Below are 19,584 nucleotides of genomic sequence, written 5' to 3' on the forward strand. Positions count from 1 at the left end.
CCTCTGTGCCAGGAGCGCAGCCCAGCTCAGCAGCACAGGAGTGGCCCAAGACATTTTAATGTCCCCTCCGGGATCCCTTGAGTTGTCCCTGGGGCTCCAGGGGAAGGTCCTGTGAAATGGGCTGAAGTAATCAGTGATGTTCCTTCTCTCACCTCTGCAGAGACAATTCTTTCCAGCAGTGGCATTTTTCCAATTAGCAACACATTTGGTCATAGGAATCATATTTTCTTGTCCCATCATTAGACAGGACACCAGGAAGGTTACAGCAAAGGAGCTGGCTTCTCTAAGCTGGAGGGGATATCTTCAGTTGAATGAATTTAGGCATTAGGGTTTGGAGTCCTAGGGCTAGAAAGACAGCAATCTTTTGACCATGTCATGTCTCTATGCTGAAGCAAAGCCTTTGCACACATGGGCTCTTGGACACTTGGTACCAGGTTTCCTTGTGGCAGGTCAGAGCTGGGCTGGTGCCACAGCTGGGGTAGTTCAGCCCAAATGTGAGGCAATGTCCTCAGCCAGGGACCTGATGGGGTGAGCTGAAGCCATTAGTGTTGGAGACAGAGCTGTGACATGGGTGGAATAAACAGATAAGGCATGGTGGCACAAATTAATTAATCTGGTCTTCGAGGACAGCATCCTCCAAGCACAGCAACAGTCTGCATTGAAACCCAGTCTAAACCTGTAAAACAATTCAGGGGCACCATAATGAGCTGTTACTACTTCAGGAAGAATTAAACGAGAAACAAAGATACTGTCTGGCCACTGCTGAATTTATTAAGGGATAGAGGTGATATCCTCCGTGTGTTCTTGTCCTCTGTTTTTACCAGGAAGGCCTCCCAAGCCTCTGTGACTGGAGGCAGGAATCTGGAGGAGAATAACCAGTAGTGGATGGGGATCAAGTCAGAGGTCACTTGAACTAATGCAATCCTTACCAGTCTCTGAGACAGGAGGGGCAGCAACCCAGGGAGCTGAGACAGCAGGACGATGTCAGTGAGGCCACTCGTCATCCTCTATGAAAGGTCATGGAGACTGGGGGACTCCCTGACCACTGGCAGCACTCACATATTGCATGCACTTTTCAAAAATGGCCAATGGATGAGCAGCAGGACTAAAGGCTCAGCTCCAGAACATGTCCCCTTGGACCGCATTTCTCTGAAAGAGAAGGTGACTGGGTTTACCCATGGTAGATTGCACTTGTCCATCCTCTTTCCTTTCTGTGATGAAAAGACAGGATTGCTGGACGTGGGGAGAGCACTGGTGGTCATCATGAGGATAGTAAAGAACCGCAAGTTGTTTCCCATGGAGTGTGCACCCACTCTGTCCCAGAAAGTGCCCAAGATGTGTTTGAATAAAGCCCTGAGTAATCTGGACTGACCCTGCTTTGAGCAGGAGGTTGGTCAAGACACTTCCCAAGGTTCCTTCCAGCCTGAATGGTGCTGTCTTTCCTTCGCCTTCACGTTTTCAAATCAGAAAAAGCTACAGGTTCTCCCTGAACACAGAATTAATTCACATAAGGTGCAGGGCTGCTTTACAAGTACCCTCAAATAGCCCTGACAACAACTTTTGCATCCCTTTTAATTCGCCCCAAACCACGTCCTTCTTTTTTGCTATCCTAACACACTTCCAAAAAGAGCAGCCCATCTTGTTAATTCTTTCAGAGCAGGTTGCTCAATAGTTGTCAGCATCCATGTACAGTCTGCACATCAGCCAGGCATCAAAGCCACCATTACAGAAATGGAGACGAGGCACTGGACCAGCTCCTTGTACCCAGGAATTGGCATGCCATGTCACCTGAGATTCCCCAGAACACCTGAACTTTAAGTGCAGAAAAGTGTGAGTCCTCACTGGGTATCCTGGCTTGTCTCCTGACCCATGTGGTGCTTCAGGCTGCGAAGAGAATCAAAACCAACTTTTTGACTGTGGTAGTTGCATTGTACACGCTGTCATGCAGGGCAGATGAAGGTAACTCAGAACTCCAGGCCCTGCAGCACAATTGGGACTCCAGAGACTGGAAATGCAGGTAACGGTGCTGTGTCAGTGCACACCTGTCGTGGTTTAACCCCAGCTGGCAATACAACCACGACAGCTGCTCACTCACCGCCTCCTCCCACACTCTCCCCAAAGAAGGGAGAGAATCAACAGGGAAGGGAGAAACTTGGATTGAGATAAACACAGTTTAATAAAATAACAAAATACTAATACACTACTAGTAAATATAAAAGATATTCAAGGCAATTCCCCATGAACTCTGTCCACACTAAGCCGCCAGTCCCAGGAAGGCAGCACCCTGGCCCCGAAACAGCTGATCCCAAAGAGAGGAGAAAAAAAGAGAAAGGCAGCAAGGCTCAGAGGCCTCTGCAAAACAGCAAAAAGTCGAACTAAATGTCCCAACCGAAACTCCCCCGGCTGCGCCCCAGAGCAAGCAAGAGCGAGAGAGACAGCGGAAGAGCCAGAGAGCAAACTGGAAGGCCCTGACTCTTTAAATAATGACCATGACGCTAATGGGCTGGAATACTCCTATTGCTCAGTCTGGGTGTCCGTCCAGCTCTGTCCATCCATCCCCTTCCTCGCTGCCTCAGGCCTGTGGGCAGAGCTCAGAGTGTCCTTGGCTCTCAGACCAGAGCAATTCAGAACATTAGCTCTGTGTTGGATGTTATCTCTTGTTCTCAGACTAACTCCAAATAATGACTGTGCTAGCTATGAAAAAGAAAGGTTTCTAACTGCATGAAGAAAATTAACCCATTTTCAGTTAAACCAGCACAACACCACATAAAAATTCTGGCTTCCTTTGTGCCTTTGCATCAACCTGGGACCTGTTCCTTGGCCATCTTTGGATAAAAAAAGAAACTATTCCCCTATGCCACCTCCCCATTACGTCAGAAAAAAAGGAGAAAAGATATGGAAGAGTGATGATTTTGGGGCAATTCTGTCCAAGAAGCGTACTCTTTAAATTATGAAAAAGGTTTATAAACTGAATTGGGTCTCTCCACATCCCGACAAGAAACAGTTGCTCATTGTATGTCAAACCAGGCATTATTTACTTCTTGAAATACTACCCATTCTTTCTTTTTAACCTCGCCAATCAGAATTTCACATTGTTCATTATGGTTTTTAATTCTAGCATCCTTAGCTGCAGGGCAAAATCCAATTACATGTGCACAAGTCTCAATTTGTGCCTGGCAATGCTGGCATGATTTCAGTTCAGTTCCTTGTCTACCCTTTGCCAAAAATTCTCTCATTGGGTGGACATTTGCCCTTAATTGTAATGCAGTAATGAGCTTTCTGTGGGGAATGCCTCTGTAAAATTCAATCCATTTATTACTGATTTTATCCCTCTCAAAATTCGTAATCCCATGGCCCTGGGAGGGAAGCTTGGTCCAGTTGACAAATTCTTGTTTTCTCCAGTTACCAGGCCTTGGAAAAATGATTTTCGGAGTGGGTATCTCCCATTACGAAAGTGGTTCTTCACTGCCCGGTTCCTCTGATATAATGAGAACTACTCTTGGGTCCCATATAGATGGAATTTTATATTCTTTCACTGCAACCCAATATTTTTCAAATTCTTTCTCAGTATCTTCATGCTTCACAATAGTTCTTATTTTTTCATCTGAAGACACTGCAATTCTATGCAGTCTTTGGGCTTACACACTAGGGATCAATCCCCAGAGTCTAGTTATATCCAGTCCACCATTCCTAGTGCTGGAATACAGGATGCGGTCACTGGTACTTGGTGGTAGATGTAACCATTCCTTGACAGCCATTCAAATTGTCAAGTCAAGGTTTTCTAGGTAAGTAATTTTTACCTCGGCTTGATCAGCTAATTGGTTCAGTCACAGAATAGCATATCCATTCAAGATGTCACATTTCACAAGAGACTTAAATGCTGACTTTTCAATTTTTTAAATCCATCCTTTCACTTTTTCCAAAAGTTCTGGTTTTGATATTCCTGACCACGGATGCACATGTAACCCTAAGTACTTTTCTGAATCATCAGGTTCAATCATATTCAAAAGGGTGTCATTAATTGTCCAAAAATCACAGTCATTGATTTTATATTAATCTTTAGTTGGCTGCATGTAAAAACTGTGGCACTTTTCTCCCTGTACTTTGAGGCAAGTTAGATCACAAAAGACCTAAAATTTCAATTTTTTTTCCATTCCTTCCCATGAACAATACCTACTCATATGCAAAGGCCATGACTGATATATTTCTTGCACAGTGTAGGAATCCTTCTCCTTGCTCCTCCAGTTTCCATAGCAGAGGGTCTAATGATAAATAATATTGGAGACGCTGGACTGCAGTTTTTTACACCAATCCGAATTCCAGTGGGATTCGACTGTCAATACAAGTCAAGTCAAGTCAAGTCAAGTCAAGTCAAGTCAAGTCAAGTCAAGTCAAGTCAAGTCAAGTCAAGTCAAGTCAAGTCAATACAAGTCAAGTCAAGTCAAGTCAATACAAGTCAATACAAGTCAATACAAGTCAATACAAGTCAATACAAGTAGTGCTGTCATGGTACGTGTTTTTAATCAGGGCAACAATATGTTGGTCCACACTGTTTAAGGGCCATAATATGAGAATGGCTCATGGTGTCTAAGGCTTTAGCTAGATCAATGAGGAACACCCTCAAGGGTTGCTTCTCTCTTCTTACCCTTTGCATTAAGAGTTGTAATGATTTCAAATTTTCAGCATATCCTGATGATCTCATAAAACTTCTCTGTCACGAGCTGATGGGGCATGCCTTGGTCACTCTCACTGTTAAAAATCTTGAGAACAAGCTCAAGGTGGTTGATCCGATGGTAATTGGCCACCAATTGTTGATGTCATTTTGGCATTAGCCACCAATTGTTGATGTCATTTTGGCATTCCAGCAGGGCCTATTTAGATATTAACACAGTCCAACATTCTTTCACAACATCTGGTATTATACCAGATACCATCCATAGATTGAATAATTCCATCAACTGGGTGTAATGCTGATCTATTTTAATAAGATCCCTCAAACTTAGTCCGTCTGGTCCTTGCACTGCTTTTTTGCTTATCTCTTTGATGTTTTTAGAGATTTCTTTCACTGTGATCATGGCCTCAAATGATGAGTTGTTTGCTTGTCCAATGGTTCTGAAGGCACTCAGGCCCTTGAATGTTCCTGGTGATTCCCATTTTGATTTGAACACCTCATGCACCTTGTCTAGTGGCATACTGCATTTCAGGGATTCCCCACCATCCAAGATAATAGCAGTAAGTTTCCCTCTATCCAGGTAAAACAGCCACTGGAATCATAGGAACTGCTCCCATTTCATGGCTCTCTTCTTCATCCACTCCTTTGGTGGTTCTGAAGGACGGGCCTTACAGGGCACCTGGCGTTTCCAGCCTTGGCTTGCTTTCAACCTGGTGGACTCTACTATCCCACTCAACTCTCTCCAAAGCGAAAGGTCCCTTTTACAAAAGAACCGGTAAATCCACATGAGACTTGATGGTATGAAAGCACATGAAGGAGCCTGCCTTGGAGGGAAAACCAACTACAAAGGGCTCTGACTAAAAGTAACCTTGACGTTCACAGTGCTGAAACAATAAAGCTCTTACACAAGATGGAGCACCCTGTTGACTGTCGAGCCACCAATACAAGGAGTCACACCTATGCTGAGAAGGCAAGATGACCTGCTCAGCAACCCAGACAGCTGATGCCACACTAGAGTACAGAGAAGGTGAGTCAGCGTGCTGAACACCAGGATGCTGAAATAAAGACTCGCCTCATCACTGGGCTGCTGTTGCTTCCTTTGCACGACCCTGAGTTGCTGCTGCTGGCTGAAGAAGCCCTGGAGTTCTAATGGATGTTAGCAGGACTCAGCTGGTTTTTGCACAGTGTTGACAAAGGGTCCTTTTCACGGGAAGCAGGTGGGCTGGCTCTGGACTTGTAGGATAAGGATTCATTATTCCAACCATAAGGTCCATAGCTGGAGGGGAACAAAACACTTAAAGCACATGAGATTATCTTCATCATGGAACACATTATGTGCCTTATTTTACACACAAAGTTGCTTAAACACTAAAACAGACAGATAACTGTGAGTGGCTGGGAAGAAAGGCCTGAAGTCATCAGCCACTGAACATTCTTTCACTGACTATGGGGCTCTCGGTCTAAATTACGTGGAAACCTCAGGTAGTTTCATGTTTCTCTGTGGACAGCACGGTTCCCAGTGACGCGATCAGATCATCCGCATTCCCTGAACCTCTGATGCCATTAGGTAACGAGAGGACTGCAGCCTGGCCTAGTGCCAAAAGAACCACGTTTCAGCCTTCCCCGGCCAGGCCTGCGCACAAATCCCTGTCCATGGAGGTTTGCTCTTAGACTATTTTCATGCTTCCCAGCAAGCAGCCTGATCACAGCATGCAGTAAAAACAGACTTTGTTTGAGCCACTGCTCTTTTCTGCCTTTGGCATAGTGGGTGCTTCGGCTGTTGTTGTCAGCTATTCTTTTGCTTAGACATAGTTCAAACACCACTGGTATTCAAGTAAACAAAGCTCAGCCTTTTCTTTCTTCCTTCCTGTTTCCCTCATACATATCTACCTTTCTTTTCCCACTCATTATTGAATAATATGACTGTCAACTGTGTGCTTGAAAGTAACCGCTATCTGCACGGCCCAACAGCTTCTTGAGGTGTGTTCCTCACTTGCTCCCTTGGTTTGCCTTCCTGCACTACTATGCTGCTGCCTGCATCCTCTCATGGAAGTTGGTCTTCTAAACTTTAATGAAAGGCTTGGTTTTAAAAAAATATGGAAAAAGGCAAATCCAGCCATCAAAAGAGAAGGCTTGAACATAAAAATATAAATACCACAGAACTATGAAACAAAAGCTCTTCTTAGAATTGTCTGTAGCAAGCAACCAAACAGTGACCACGACATTTTTTTGGTGCAAGTTTGACTTTGGGAAGTGCATTAGAGGTTCTTCTTGGTCCAGCCACTGAGCTGGTTGTTGCTGGTTGTCGTATACAATCCACTTTTCGTCGCACATCACAATCTGATTGAGAAATGGTTTGTTGTCACATAGAATAAGAGGACACTTCAAAAGGACGATTTTTTAAAATTTTCGGTCAGCTCATGAGGCACCTACTTATGGAGTTTTTTCACATTTCCCATTTTCTTCAAATGGTGAAAACCATAGAATGGTCAACGTTGAGTTAGAATCATAGAATCATTTCAGTTGGAAGAGACATCGTCGAGTCCAACCACAACCCAACTCCAGCACTAAACCATGTCCCTTGGAACCTCGTCTAAACACCTTTTAAACCCCTCCAGGGACGGTGACTCCACCACTGCCCTGGGCAGCCTGTTCCAATGCTGACAACCCTTTCCAGGAAGAAATTGTTCCTAATATCCAATCTAAACCTCCCGTGGCACAACTTGAGGCCGTTTCCTCTGGTCCTGGCGCTTGTTCCTAGGGAGCAGAGCCTGACCCCCCCTGGCTCCAAGCTCCTTTCAGGCAGTTCAGAGATCAGAAGGTCTCCCCTCAGCTCCTGTTCTCCAGGTGAACCCCCCAGGTCCCTCAGCCACTCCCATCACACTTGTGCTCCAGCCCCTTCCCCAGCTTCATCGCCCCCTCTGAACTCTCTCTAGTATTTCAACGTCCTTCTTATGATGAGGGGCCCAAAACTGAACACAGTATTCAAGATGGGGCCTCACCAGCACCGAGTACAGTGGCACGATCACTCCTCCAGTCCTGCTGGCCACACTATTCCTGATACAAGCAACTTCTCGTGTAGTTGTAAGAGGATCAGCTTCGATGATTGCTCTCAACTGGTTGTTGTCAACTTCCGATGGTCGGTCACTACGCTCCTCACCTTCAAGGCTCCCATCTCCTTTGCGAAACTTCTTGAACCACCACCACTGCACTGTATGTTCGTTAGCAGTTTCTGGGCCAAATGCATTGTTGATGTTGCAAGTTGACTCTGCTGCTTTACGACCCATTTTGAACTTGAATTTGCTTTTTTTCTAACATAATTTCCATAGTCTAAACTAAAGATAAAATAAAGAGCAAGTAATAAGTCAGTAGCAAAAAACTATAAAGCGAGAAAAGCACATTAAAATGATGCATAACATAACCACATTTATTTAAGAATGTACTCCAATATCAAATGGCAAATTTCAACAATGCAAAAGCCACGATTACTTTTGCACCAACCTACTATCTTCATTTTTGCTCATCTAACTTGCTTACTCTTCTTTGGAAGAAGGTTTGTTATCAAATAATCAAAATTTATCATGTTCAGCAGTTGTCCGATCTCATCTAAATACTATAGTTTTGGCAGTAATCTGAATTGCAGTAATGCAAACTATAAGCACTGCAGGTCTCAAAATAAATATGAAGCATGACTGGTGTATGCTGTGTCTCTAAACACACAATCACTATGGACTAATTACTGAGATTGTCTGAGAGCCATCATGTAGATCCTGCATATCACTATCATCTCAGTTTGTGTTTTTCTTAATTGTTTTTAATTCATTTGTAGAGCAGACACAAACGGACGTTGGAACAGACAAAGAGCATTGCAAGTTGTTTGTTTTTCTTTTCCTGCTTTTTATATCTTAAAGGAGATTCTTCATACAGAAAGCAGGCTGACCTAATTATTTTTTGTGCTTGTATATGCAGTTTGAACTGTTCTAACAATACCTTAAAAATGGCTGCTGCCACTTTTATCTTCTCAGCCTGAAATTACCTTTGTTAGGAGGAACATATGTTCCTGGAGCAGAAGGGAACAGTCTGGGCAACTTATCTTCCTCTTCAAACAAAAAGGTTTTCAATCAGAGTCTGAAGGATGCTACTTTGCTACACCAGGCTCATTAGAAACACTGAGACTGGATGTTCAAAAAATACAGATAGTTGTATAATATGATACTCAATTTGCACATGACAATTTTATAAAATGTATGTGTAAATCCACCTGTGGACTAGTACCTTCTATAAGGAAGCAGGTAGTGTCACCTCAGGAGATTTTTCATATAGCTGGCAGTACTCTTCAGCCTGCTTGAAAGGAAATGGATAGGCTGGTCAGAAGTACTTTTAGGAGTTGGAAAACATCATCTCTGGCAGGGATAACACCGCAATACATAGAAAAGGAGCAAACTCCATAATGAACTAGGAAAACACCCCAGGCCTCCCATCACACTGGTGGCAGACATTTAACAAAGGGCTTTCAGAGGCCCTTTCAACGCATCTCCTAAATCTGGTTCTAATGCAGAAGGAGGAGGGATGCTGGCTGGTGCAGCGCAGTGACCTGTGCCGGCCGCGTGCACAGCACACACGCACATGTGTGCAATCGCGTGCTAACCTTGACTCAGCTGAAAGCTTTTGCACAGTCACCCTTAACATAAGACATATGGTTTTCATTATAATTTGCATTAAACATTTTGAATCAGCTTGACATGTTTTCAACAGGGAATAGAAAAACACTGGAATGAGAAATATCTGGGAGGTAACTAACCAAACAATCCTGCAGTCCTAGGATGACAAGCAGGTTTTGACTCATATTCCACACTGGATTAGCAGAGGAGAAAAAAAATCTGCTTGAATATACAAAAAGACATTTTTCTACTAGATCACAGCTACTGCCATCTTCCATACCTGCCTCAACTCTGACCTCTAAATCCCAGTGCCCTTCTTACGCCAGGAACTCGGGCATCTTTTCCAGACACAGGAGCACATTCCCACAATTCCCAGGAGACCTGCATCTCTATCAAAAAGCACTTGGAGCTAAAAGAGGAATTGGCTGACGTGGGTCTCACCCTGTCCAGCAGCCCAGCGGCTCGGGTGCTCCCTGCAAAAGTCCTATATCCGCATCCCCTGCTCACTCAGGTTTGCGGTCGGAGCCGTGGCTCTCACGGACCAAGGGCAAGGCCAAGCTAGAGGCTGCAGGCATCCTAAGGCGAGAACCTCCCCTTAATGGTGGATGTTCCACCTTCTGTAAATCTGGAGCAACATCGGCACAATTAACAGGCCAGAGAGAGAGAGGGAAAGGAATTACGGCATGCCCGCTGGGAACAAGGCTTCAAACCCCCAACAAAACAGTTACTGAGTTAAACAAAGTGGAACCGATTCCCTCATCCCCTCAGCCTATTGGTGCACTCTTCGCCTTTCTGCTCAAGTCCATCCTCCAGAAAAGGCAAACAGATCTCAAGAGAAGTTTCTTTTCCCTTTACTGAACTAAGTAACAGAGACCTCCTCTCATTCATTTCCCTGCGAGGGATAAATACCTTACTGCAGAAGATTTGTGCCCGAGACCCTGAACTGCAGCTGGCCTGTGCCATCAGCCTGGAGCTGAGCAGTTCATTTAGGACAGATGGGATGCAGGCTTTCACCTCTTACTTGCCCACTCATCCTTTGTAACTTCCTGACTTCTTTTCAGGACCCTACATTTCTGCTGTGACATCTGGGCGCTTGCTGAAGCTGGAGAATCTCTGAACAAAAGGAGATACATGTCTTCAGAGGCCACAGGCCAACCAGTAATTGCCTACGTCTGTGTGGGTGTGAATAGCTGAGTGCTAGCATACAGTGAATAATCTTCTCCTGCTTAGAGGAAATGGTGTTATAATTAAAAATATCCATTCAGTGTTACAAAAATTGGTTCCCTTAAAGACTCAAGTGCTGATGGATTTCTGGCCAACAAAACCCCTTCCCAGCTTGCTTAAATATTAAATCCTCTTTAAAGTAATGTTCAGATTAGGTAGTGTGTTTTCTTCCAATTAATCATAATTGTCTAAAGCATGTATTTTTGTTCTTAAAAAATAGGATCATGGAAACATCTTTTGCGTCTGGTTTAAATGACTTACAGCTATTGTATCAGGTTGAGGGTTTCTAATGTTATTTTTTCCTCTTTCAGTGGGATATGAACACTCACATCCAAAATACTCAGGGTAACAGTGCCCAGAAAATAACAACAGCCCTTGTATTGCCACTTGTTTAAGGTAAATGCAGGTTAAGGGGGGTTTTAAGAAAATACAGAAAAAGCTTCAATCGATTTGTTTTTCTAAAACACACAACTCATTATTTAAATTACTAATAAGCTACACATCTCCCTTTGCCTTTGCTAAATTATTTTAAAACACAGATACTTCGGCATACCTTTGAAGGAAGTATTTCGGCAATTGCTCCACTGCAACAAGAAACTCTGAAACCGAAGCCAAGCTGCTCATTCGCAATAGATTTCTCTCCACTGCTTTTGGAAGGGTCTTCTAAGTCTTGCTTTCAGACTGGTCACTCTTTCTGGTACCACACACCCCTCTCCAGCTTCTGCCTGACATTCCTCAGACACAGTCTTTCTCACTTGTTCTGTTTTCTCCCTTCTAGTTACAATATTAGTATCTTCTTCAGATTTTCTCTTGAGAGGCAATTAGATTTCTTGAGAGACATTGTCTTTTTCCCCCTCACTCCCGTGAAAATTTCTCTAAGTAGAGGTAACATCCAGACAGTACTTTGGTTCCTCGATGACAGGCTTTTAATCTCATGCAGCATTTTCCCTGGAAGAAAAAGCAGTTTCAGATTAAGTAGCTCAGTCTCAGCATCCACTTTCTTATGGCTCGAGAACAGCTATTAACGGAGACTGTGCTCAGATTTCATTCGTGTGTGAACGGAGGAGCCATGGCTGCAGCGGGCAGCACAGGCACAGCCGAGCTCTCAACACCCGCACACCCCACCAGCGCAGCCCCGGGCACCCCCCTGATTACAAGCTCTGCAGAACCAACATTAAATCATGGAAGGGCTTAAATTCTGCAGAAGAATGCAGTTGCTCGAGAAAACCAGACCAGCTCTGAGGGTCACTCCCAGGGACAGAGGGCCAGCCTGCCGTGCCGTCCTCTCCAGGAAAGCACTTGGTCCAGGATTAAGAGATGTGGGACACCTTCCAGGACTGAAAGACAGACAGGAACATGAATAAAAGAATAAAAGCCACAAGTTTATTCTTTTAGAAGGAAAATCTCTCCTTGCTATTCATCAACCTGTCTCCAATCCTGCAAAGTCTCTGACACATGCCTAAACTTATACATGTGGGTAGTCCTGACCTTGCTGTGACAAGAGAGGCACAAGGAACACAGAGGCCAATTCACTTAGAAACCTTGAAGCTGGTCAATGGGGGAAAAAAAAATATATATATATATATATTTCTAGTTCTCATTTTCTGTTTTAGAATTGTGGTTAAATTTGATCCTCCAAGCTGAAGGCCATCTGTGATCTCCCAAATAAAATCCCACCAGCACGCAGATATCAATCCATCTTACATGAAATTCTTATTCCAACACTGACCGAGAATGTGACCTGGGTAGCTGAGATTTACAAGAAATGTGTGTACTGGCCAGTTCAGTACACAAGATACACGTCTGGATCCACTTTGCCCACAAGAAAATGACTCGTCATTCAAAGGGATTCAAGGGGTCCAGAACTAGACTTCAGTTTCAGGGTGAGGTGGATCTGGATTTTTTTGGGAGGGGGTGGTGGTGTTACACATACACATGCCAGCAGAACACAAGCTAGCAAGACACCTATTTAAAACCATTTTAAAGCAATTTTTCAGCACAAAAAAAAAAAACCACCACAAAAACCCCCCAAACCAGAGCATTGAAGATATATCTGGGTGAAAAATACTTCAGAATTGATTATTCAATCAGAATTCAATTAGTCAATTAGATGTACAGCTGTTAGTATATAAATAAAATACATCTAACAGTAACTTTACAAACAGGACTCGAACCGGGGCTACTCGTTTCTGCACAGGCGGCCTGTGAGCCAAGGGAGGGGATGACCCGAGGGATGCAGCCAGAGCCAGACCTTTATTTCCAGACACAAACCGCAAGCGGGGGTTGTCCCTTCAGGAGCAGAACAGCCGCTCTCCAGGCCCGAGTTTCCGCGGCTCGCCGCCCCGCGCTGTGCTCGGTCAGACCTTTCCGGAGGCGCAGCCGCCTCCAGGGGACGAACAGCCCGGCGGGTGTTTGCAGGAGCGCCCCCGGCAGCCCCGCACCCGCTCGCCCCTTGGCGGGGAGGGCAGCGCAGGGGCCGCGGGGCGGGTGTCCCCGCTCACAGCGGGGGCGGCACCGAGCGCCCCTTCGGGGTCCCTTCCGACCCAGACCAGACCCGCCGGGCCGCACGCAGGCGGCAGCGCAGCCCACACCGCGGCCGCCCGGCTCCGGGCTGCGGCCCGGCCGAGCCCGCGTTCCCCGCCCAGCCGGGGGACCCGCCCCGCCCCGGGCCCGGCCCGCCCCGCCCCGGGCCCGGCCCGCCCCGCCCCGGGCCCGGCCCGCCCCGCCCCGGGCCCGGCCCGCCCCGCCCCGGGCCCGGCCCGCCCCGCCCCGGCTCCTCCCCGGGGGCGGTTCTGCTGGCAGCGGGCGGGCCGGGGCCGCGGGGCTCAGTGCCGCTTGCGGCGCCGCCGGAGGAGGGTCCGGGGGCTCCGGGGTCTGTTCGTACGCCCGGGGGTAAATTTCAACGTGTCCCCGCGGGACTGCTGAGCCACTAACCGCCTGTGTCACCGTGAGGTGAGGCCCTGAGGGACCATCGGTGGGAGGAATTACGGCAGCGCCGCTCTCGCTCCTCCGGTGCCAGCAGAAAACCGCGCCGCCGCTCCGGGAAGGGCTGATGGGCAGAGGAGCATCGCTGTGGGGCGGTCACAGTGTCTGCACCTGCACCATGTGGGAGGAAAACCTGTAGCCCAAACGTCCCGTGAGTGATTCAGCGCCCACGGCCCGGGGGAAGCATTAGGAGGGAGCCGGCGGCCCCACAGCCGCCCCGGCTCGCAGCACTGGGGGCTGCTTGGCCTGAAGGAAATACGGGGACAGTACGGTGACAGTCTGCATGCCAGGAAGAGGGTGGCAGGAGCACGTTTTGCACCTCGCGTGGTTAATGTGGAACTCATGGCCTTGGCTTGTAGTGCGGCCATGGAGGGTCAGATGGAAGCCCAGAAGGTCTTTCTGACAGGCAAGGTCGAGGAGGGTTTGGCTGGTTTTAAAGCAGGCTGGAGAAACCCATTAGGTTTGGCAACACAAGGAGCGGGACTAGGTGACTTTTCTCCCTCTTCTGTTGGTTTTTGGTCATTTTAGTGATGTTGCACCAGTGAATTGTTTCCTTTCACTTGTTAAATCACTCACCACCAACCAAGCCCAGCCCCAGGCTCCCAGGTGGGACACGCTATATAGCAGTCATGTATAGTCCAGTCTTTGGGTGGGCCCAAGAGCCAACACTCCAACAGCAGGAAAAGTGAAATTCTTTCTTGCCTGCTACAGTTCACACATCTCTTGATTAATTAAAAAACTGTAGTGGTCCCTTGGCTGGAACAAAGCCATCTGTGCTCCAGACCATGCTGGACTCCAAAGCCAGAGGTGGCAGGATCCAAACCAGCCAGAGATGCCAGATTTCAGTAGAAAATTCAGACTTAAAAATACAGTCATGGTCCCCTTCCGTCAATCAGCCAGTGATAGTTTCCTGCTTTTTATTTCCCTGTAGATTGACTCTTGGCCGCCCCTGGAACAGTGAACACCAGCTGAGCACACTGCAGCATAAGCCCAGCAATGGGGTGTGTGACCCTGATGCAGAACCGGTGTCTACCTGAGATGCAAGTGGTCAAGGCCAACACATTCTGGAAGCACCAAGTGAGGTTATTTAAGTTATGGGCTCTTGGCACGGCTTTGTCTGAAGGCAGTTACCCAAACCCATCAAACTCGGTGGAGAATAGAGTTACCCCCAACAAAGCCACTGTCTTTCACTATGTTTGCTTTGATGCCTGTGAGAGCTGAGAAGGTTTTGGAGGAACTGGAGTGTGCTGGATGCACTCCCTCCACCCTCCCCAGCCAGAGCAGCAGCAGTTTGGTTCAGACTCCAGAGCAGGGAAAGGCCTGGGCTGCAGCCAGGCCAAGAGCTCCTTTCAGGAGACCCACAGGGAAGCAGAACAGCACACTGAACACCGATGGGTTGTGGGTGCAGGGAGTCTCGTGCAGACCTTTCCCACTGTCTGCAATTTGACTACAAGCCAACCACTTTATTTTATAAATATGACACCCCGGGTGAGGCCGCTTTGAGCTTGCTCTGCTAAATAACCAGCTGTATAGCGATGGTTTTACTACTCACACATCAGTGGATGAGCCCAATTTATGTTTCATATCAATCATTTAGCTTAAGTAAATGCATACTAGATATAATGAATCATCTAGAAGTATAAGGTTGTGTGATTTTTAATATACTTTCTGCTTCATGTTACTTAGTCAGCTAAAATCTTTGCTGTAAAAGAAAACTTTGTAAATAATCTTTGCTAAAATCTTAAGCTGTAAAATTCTGCTCATATTTACCGAAAGCAACTGCAAACTACACCGAACACTTTCAAGATAAGGTCTAGTTCACACTTTGCTGGAAAGAATGGAACTGACTGGGGAAAAAAATAACAATACAAGGCTAACATGGAGACATTACAGACATCTGCAGAACGGGGCCTGTTTTGCACTTTGCTGAGAAGAAAAGGATTTATTCAGACAAACAGTACCTGGAAGGTCATGGGCTATAAACAGTGTCTACAGCTGAACTAAACAAAGGCACATGTGAGATCAGTGAAAAAGATCCAATGAGAAGCAAGGAGACCCCAAAGTGAAACATTGCTGTTGGACTGAATCATGGTGTGAATGGTCTGTAAAGAGATAAAAGTCAATGGTTTCCTCTGCTTAGGTTGGACCTCTGCGCAGGTACCCAGCTTGAGCCAGCCCTCCTGCTATTCTATTCCTTTTTTTGTTTTTTATTTCTGAGAATTTTGTTTCCTGAAAGTCCGCTTTGCATACAGTTATCAGGGCTTGCCTGAAAGTTTGCCTCTGGAATTCTAAAATACAGACTCCGGAGTGAACAGTTATCAGGGAGGGAAGACGCCTGAGCGTTTGCTTTGTGAACGGGTACAGGCTTCTGGAGAGAAGGCCAGCAGCATTCAGCTTGGCATATTTCCCCCATGCAGTAAATAATAGAGTGAACCCGCCACTGAACTCTTTTTGAGTCACATTTTTCTTTGAGAAATCTAAACATTGTTCTGCAGTGAGCAGAACCCTAAATCACTCCTCTGTGACATGGAGGCACTAAACAACCTATGCAGTGCTGCTTTACACAGTGGCTGAGTGGAACACCAACAGCTGCCTTTCACTAGGCAATATAGAACCATAGAATTGTTTTGGTTGGAAGAGACCTTCAAAATCCTCAAATCCAACCATTAACCTAACTCTGGCATCAAACCATGTCCCTAAGAATCTATACGTCTTTTAAAGACTTCCAGGGAAGTGCTTACCTTATTGACCTGCTGCTGCCATGTGAGAGAGCAGCTGCCGGGGCAGTCAGGCTGCGTAGCGATCTCGGCAGAAATCCCGCGTTTCTAAGGAGCCTTCACCCCAGCTGGGCATCGATGCAGAGTAGCTGTGTGCTCACGTGAGGGTGCGGAGATGGAACAACTTCACAAGAGCACAAAAAAATCCCCCTTTGGCAACACCACAGAGTTTGCCTCCAAGACCTGTACAAGTCTCTCCTTCAGGAATCATTTTTTTCCCCTCTAATAAAGTCTCATAAGACTCATCTGTGGCCATTTCAGCACAAGGCTTACCAGCAGCTGATGGATACCCACCGAGCAATACAGGTGGACGCTCCTGGCTTTGCTCGTCACCACACCATTTCCTTACAAGAGGAGGTTTTTGTCAGGATATTAGTTGACTCCCCCTGCCCTGTGGCCCCGATGTCCCTGCCACGCTGCCCTGTGGGCGGTAGCAGAGCAGCTGTTGCTGTGGCCAAGCCGTGAGCTCAGCTCCAAGAAGTGGCACAGCAGAAGAGCTTGATAAAACCTAATCAGAGCAACTGAACGGGTTTTCTTCCAAAGTTAGAAATTTCTTAAATTTTCTGCACAAGAATACATCAGGTTGAGACTATTTTAACATGCGGCTCTGAGAAAAGCCTCTGATATACTAACAAGGCCTATTAGCACAATGCAAGTTGGACTACATTAAAGCAGTAGAGCAGCACTGGATAACGGGGGGAGGATTAATAGGTGTGTTAATGACCTGAATCACGAGAGGAACATGTATTGCAAATCCAAGAGTACATGGACTTCATATTTTCTTTCATTGCTTTCATGCTATGTTTTTATAGAAGTCCTACATGCTTGTAAATTGAATTTGCTAGATTGCAGCAGCATACTGCAGAAATGAGTGATCCCTCTGAAGAATCTTTCTGGGGCCTCTCCCTGTGATTCTTTGAGACAAGCAGTTCTTTCCAAATTATTTGATTTTCAAAACTATTTAATTTGTAGCTTTATGTTGCAGAACAGGGAAGCTTCATCTGGGTGTGTCTGACCTGTGATGCACTGTGCATGCATCGTGCTTAATGCACCAGGAGCTATGTTCTGGATTCATTTTTAATGAGAGTAAATAATTGGATGGGTTCTTACCATGCTCAACAAATGCATCTCACAACTTTGGAAACTCTCTCATCTCTTTTGATCGGCCATCTGTATTTTTTTAATGCCGAATGAATAGGAACTCTTTTTTAACCTTTTTTTTTTTTTTTCACATTCTATAAGCTGAGAGACTGCGCTGAGGCACTGGTCACAGAATTTTATTAAAAAAAAAAAAAAAACAAACATAAAATACCAGGGAGTTCAGAGCTTCTTAACTGTGGAACACAGTGGTGAATTGGGCTTTTTACTGTTTTCTTCTTTGCAGGAAGAATCCACAGCACAAGCTAGAATACAAGCACAGTTCAACACCAGGTAGGCCAAGTGGTTTAATACAACTCAAATGCAGGGAAAACAAAACAAAAAAACCCCAAACAAACAAACAACCCCAACCAGCAATGGATTAAAAAAAAAAAAAAAAAAAATAATAAAATCTTGCAGCTACTGTAAGTGAAGAACACTGTATTTGCAGCTTCCTATGTATTACACCGAGCTCTTGATTTTCTTACACTTGAGGTCTTGCCCTTGTCTGTGATAATGTTGCTTGGCCACTGCAATCTTGCACTCACTTTGTCAAATGTTTTTCAGCTGAGGTGAGACACAGTTGATGTGGTTTGTATGCTCCTGTATCTTACATACTGACAAAAAAGCTGTATGGGAAGTGGATATTTTAATGAGTTTAGTAGGTTTTATTGAGAATTCAGCATGGTCTAGTGTGGTATTACTGGATCTCCATATTCTGCTTGCTCCATTCAGAGCTGGAGTATTACAATGAAAACAGGGAATATATTTACGTGTCACTGGAGTGTTTCTCAGCATTTCAAATGGCTATTGCAGTACATTATTTCTATAGCTTTTCTTCTATCCCCATAGGAAAATGTGCGCACAGTAATGTTTTCTGTTTTAACTGTATAGATTTAGATCTTATGATTTCATACTGACCATTTATTCTTACTTGCCTTTTGATAGGAAATCCTCAGGTAGCATGCAATTTTAAAATAGTAGGATAATCAAGTCCAAAAATCAAGAAGCAGCACCAAAAAATGCAAAGTATCTCCCTGAATTCTTGAAGGACAAAATGTGAACAGTACATCCCCCTCTGGTTTTCGGCAAGTCTAGTTACTGAAATATGAAAGATATTGGAATAAAATCTCAGAATCAGTTTTAATTATATTCCCTCCAGCCCTCAAGAGAACATACATGCAGAAATGTGTTCTCCCACTAAGAAAATCCAAAGAAAGATTAAAAAAAATGATGACAGGCATGCTTGCAATGTTCGTTTTAGAGCATCATAGGATAATTTTGGTTGGAAAAGACCCTCAAGATCATCAAGTCCAACCGTTCCCCCACCCCTGGCACTGCCCCATGTCCCTGAGAACCTCATCTCCGTCTGTCCACCCCCTCCAGGGATGGTGACTCCACCACTGCCCTGGGCAGCCTGTTCCAATGCCCCACAGCCCTTTGGGGAAGAAATTGTTCCCAAGATCCAACAAAGGCACTTTAATGAACAAATTCCTTGTATTTATCACAACTCCACCCAACCTGGTGGCATCTCTGAACTTACTGAGGGTGCACTCGATCCCTGATCCACATAATTGATCAAGATGTTAAACAGAACTGGCCCCAGAACTGGGCCCTGGCAAACAGCACTCATGACCGGCCCCCAACTGGCTCCAGCTCCATTCACAGCTCTCTGGGCCCGGCCCTCCAGCCGGTTCTTTACCCAGGGAGGAATACGCCCATCCAAGCCATGAGCTGCCAGTTTCTCCAGGAGAATGCCGTGGGATACAGTGTCAAAGGCTTTCCTAAAGCCTAGGCACACAACACCCTCAGCCTTTCCCTCACAAACGGGGGCCGCTGGGGCCCAGCCCAGGGCAGGCCCTGGGGCCAGTGGGGTCAGACTCGCGCTGGTCCAGCACCGGCCTCACTGCGCATGCGCCGCAGCTTCCCGGAGGGCGGGGCTGCCGGGGGGCGGGGTCAGGGCGGGGCTGTTGCCCGGGCAACGGGAGAGAGCAGCGGGCGGGACGCGCGGAACGCGGTCGCGGGGGGGGGGGTGTTTCCATGGCAACGGGGGGGGTCCCGTGGCAGTGGGGGGCGGGGAGCCCGGGGGTTCCCTCCCTGGTGACGGGGTGGGGGGTGGGGTGGGGGC

At 46.2% G+C, this 19,584-nt stretch overlaps 2 long non-coding RNA genes across 3 annotated transcripts; one reads left to right on the forward strand and one right to left on the reverse strand.

Moving 5' to 3' along the window:
- Window positions 1–758: 758 nt before the first annotated feature.
- On the reverse strand, window positions 759–13,189 carry LOC135995637 (uncharacterized). 2 transcript variants are annotated; one of them, XR_010607145.1, is made up of 5 exons: window positions 12,809–13,189; window positions 11,111–11,505; window positions 8,948–9,013; window positions 7,675–8,007; window positions 759–1,149 (listed from the first exon to the last, which is right to left on the reverse strand). It is a non-coding gene; the product is annotated as an uncharacterized LOC135995637 (long non-coding RNA). The 2 variants fall into 2 exon arrangements; XR_010607144.1 differs by lacking the exon at window positions 759–1,149 and having other exon boundaries at window positions 6,124–8,007.
- A 225-nt stretch (window positions 13,190–13,414) lies between these two features.
- On the forward strand, window positions 13,415–18,748 carry LOC135995762 (uncharacterized). The gene is made up of 4 exons (XR_010607169.1): window positions 13,415–13,693; window positions 14,474–14,619; window positions 17,704–17,750; window positions 18,405–18,748. It is a non-coding gene; the product is annotated as an uncharacterized LOC135995762 (long non-coding RNA).
- The last annotated feature ends 836 nt before the right edge of the window (window positions 18,749–19,584 follow it).

This window comes from Caloenas nicobarica, chromosome 17, assembly GCF_036013445.1.
Source record: "Caloenas nicobarica isolate bCalNic1 chromosome 17, bCalNic1.hap1, whole genome shotgun sequence".
In the NCBI taxonomy this organism is placed as follows: domain Eukaryota; kingdom Metazoa; phylum Chordata; class Aves; order Columbiformes; family Columbidae; genus Caloenas; species Caloenas nicobarica.